Raw genomic sequence first — 3,651 nt, 5'->3', positions numbered from 1 at the left:
AGTGGGCTAGCAACTGGTGGTCGACCGTATCGAACGCGGCCAACAGATCTAACAACAACAGTGCCACCACACTGCCACGATCCAGATGCCTATGGAGGTCATCAGTCAGAGCGACCAGTACCGTCTCCGTTCCATGACCAGGGCGAAAGCTGGACTGGAATGGATCGAGGACAGAAGCATCATCCAGAAAGCCCTGTAGCTGTATCGCCACCGCTCTCTCAATAAGTTTGCCCAAATAGGGCAAATTGGACACCGGCCGATAGTTGGCCAATTCAGCCGGGTCCAAAGATGGTTTTTTCAAGAGAGGGTGAACCATTGCTTCCTTGAGTGCCCTGGGGAACCATCCCTCCGAGAGAGACTTGTTCACAGGGCACCTCGAAACCCCTCGCAACCCATTTTAATGAACCAAGAGGGGCACGGGTCAAGATCGCATGTGGCTGGGCGCACAGATACAAGCAATTTGTCAACTTCTTCCAGGCGGAGTGGGCCCAAACTCACTAAACCCGACTCCAAAGGCGTGCAAGGGGCCTCAAGTTCGCTCACTGTATCAATTGTGGCGGGGAGGTCACGGCAGAGCGCCAAGACTTTCTCTGCAAAATAGCTCGCAAATGCCTCACAGCCGATATCCAATTCCTTAACATTTTGCCTGCCCTGTGGCAGAGCTGTCAACGACTGAATCGTACTAAATAATTGTGCTGGGAGTGAGCTAGCAGATGCAATCATGGTCGCATAGAAATCTCTCTTTGCAGCCTTGACTGCCATCTCATAGGATCTCATAAACACCCTATAGGATGTTCTTGAAGCCTCGTCACAAGCGCAATGCCACTCTCTCTCTAGTTGTCTCAGCTCTCGCTTCAGCTGATACAACTCCCGAGTATACCAGGGCGCCCGCCTAATACGAGTTCAGAGAGGACGCCTGGGAGCGATCTCGTTGATGGCCGTGGAGAGTCAGTCATGCCAATCCTCCACTAGCTCATCCAATGAGCCGCCAGGGGGCTTTGGATCCCACAAAGCCATCTGGAGCCACATAGGGTCCATTTGGCAGCGCGGGCGAGCAAAAATCCGCTCGCCGCCTAAGCAGGGTTGGGTTGGAACATTTAGACAGGCCTTCAGGGTCTGGTGGTCCGACCATGCACTGCCATTGCAGTATTCCGGTCCACCCTCACCCCAGCCGCGAACATTAGATCAAGCGTGTGACCGACCTGATGCGTGGGGGCCATAACAAGATGAGAGAGTCCCAGTGCCACCATGGACGATACTAGGTTTGCAGCCCGGCCAGAGGCTGCATTCTCGGCATGGACGTTGAAATCACCCAAGACCATCAGCCTAGGGTGCTCCAACGCCCAGCCTGATACAGCCTCCAGCAGGGATGGCAGGCTATTGGCCTGTGCGCTAGGCAGTCAGTACACCACCCAAATTGCCAAACTCTCCTCAGCCTCCAGCATCACGCTGACACACTCTATGCCCGCAATCTCCACAGCCGGGAGCGTCCTGAAGGAGTAAGCCTCCCAAATGAAAATAGCCACTCCTCCTCCCCGCCCCTTAGTCCGCGATTGGTGGAGGACCAAGAAACCAGGAGGGGCAAGCTGGGCAAGAGCTACTGTCTCCCCCTCTTTCACCCAGGTCTTGGTCATGCATGCCAGGTCCGCTCATTGTTCCATTACTAAGTCCCAAAGGAGTGTAGCTTTGTTGTTAATAGACCTGGCATTGCACAACACCAATGACGGAGGGTTTTTTTCCATCTTAGCCCCACTGCCGGCCACCCTTGGGATGGGCCTTAGTCTGGAAGGGTGCTGAGCCATTCCATTTCTCCACATCTTTCCCTTAAAACCCGGCCTAGTTCTTCGGGCGGTCTCTGGCCCCATGCGTCCTCCCAGCCATGGGTTTGGCACTTGGTAGCAATGAACTGTACCTTCCCCTCATCCCACAGGATGTACGGGTTATGGTCATGGAGCCTCGGGCTTCCCAACACCAAGGGGAAGTGGGAGGCGGGGGTGATAACAAAGGTACAGTGCTCCAAATGATCTCCCACCCCCATCCACAACGGGACAGTCTCATATTTACACAGCTCCTTCATGGCTGAGCCATCCATCTGGGTGAAAATGATAGGGTCTGGGAGTCAGGTCACTTGGGCATCTAAGCCCATAACCAATGAGGGATTAAGTCCTGGGCACACCCCAAATCTATTAGGGCTTGCACTCTCTTTTTTTAAAAAAATTATTGATCAGTTTTCCACTTAATTATCATTTATATTTAGTCATCCTTCTATACGTTAGAGACTATATTTTCCATATTTTGGTAATCCAGTTGTACAGGCTTTCCCATCTTTCAATAAATACATTTTCATCATCCCCTTGAAGAATTAAACTTAATTTGACCATTTCTGCTACTTCCATCAATTTACATAGTATTTCCTCTCTTGTGGGGAATTTATCTTGTTTCCAATATCTGGCCAACAATATCCTTGCAGTTGTCAATATATATATTAAAAAATATTTTTTATATATATGTATTAACAAATATTTTTCATCTTGTTTATATCTAAAATTATCTTTTGTATCATCTTCCAATATGGTAGACTGTCCCCATATTTCTTTTACATTTCCAACATATTTTAGATATCGATGGTTGACACTTAACTATCCTATCTGGAGATCAGTACCATCGGTGAAAAACTTTATAGATATTTTCTTTATAATTAGTCGCTCTCATATATTTCAATGATTTCCATGTATTTGCCCATTGGTCTATATCTTTTTTTTTTAATTTTTCTTTATTGAGTTTTCAAAACATGAATAAACATCAAGCTAGTCTTCTATTATATCACAGATGTGCATACAACCCCTTACCAGCTCAAAATTCACCTCCTAATTAACCCTCCACCTTTAACTTCAAATTGTACAATTTTTTCCAGTTTTTCTCGAAAAGTAATTCATCTTCTGCCTTCAATCTACAAGAAATCTTGTCCATTTCGGCAATTTCAAAGAGCTTCTGTATGACCTCCATTTTTCCCGGAATTTCTTCTTTCTTCCAATACTTGGCAAATAAAATCCTAGCAGCCGTTATACAATGTAACAACAAATATTTTTCTATTCTCCCAAAGCCCTCTGGAATCATATTAAGAAGATACAGTTCTGGTTGAAATGGAATAGTTACTCCCATAATTTCTTGCAACAATTCACTTATCATCTTCCAATATTTCTTTGATTTATTACATTTCCACCACATGTGGATATAGGTACCAACGTTCTGCCTACATTTCCAACATACGTTAGAGGTTGCCCCTGAAAATTTTGCCACTAGCCGGGTACAAGTACCACCTCAAAACCACTTTATAAATGTTATCTTTAAAAGCAGTTGCTCTTGTAATTTTCATATTAGTATCCCATATCCTCAACCATCTATCCAATTCTATATTATAACCCAAATCTTTGCACCATGCCGCCATACTCTGTCTCACCACTTCTTCCTTCATTTTAGCTTCTAACAAAAATCTGTATACATTTTTTATAATTTGTCTTCTTGGCCCAATCCATATTTTGTCCCTTTCAGAAGGCTTATCATAAAAACCCTGTTTTTTATCTTCCCTATATCTTGCTTGTGTCTGAAACACTTGTAGCCAAGAAAGTCCCACATTATTATCTTTCAAAC

Source organism: Gekko japonicus, unplaced genomic scaffold (assembly GCF_001447785.1).
Source record: "Gekko japonicus isolate JY-2015 unplaced genomic scaffold, Gekko_japonicus_V1.1 scaffold1277, whole genome shotgun sequence".
Classification (NCBI taxonomy): domain Eukaryota; kingdom Metazoa; phylum Chordata; class Lepidosauria; order Squamata; family Gekkonidae; genus Gekko; species Gekko japonicus.
Note: the sequence above shows the minus strand (reverse complement) of the source record.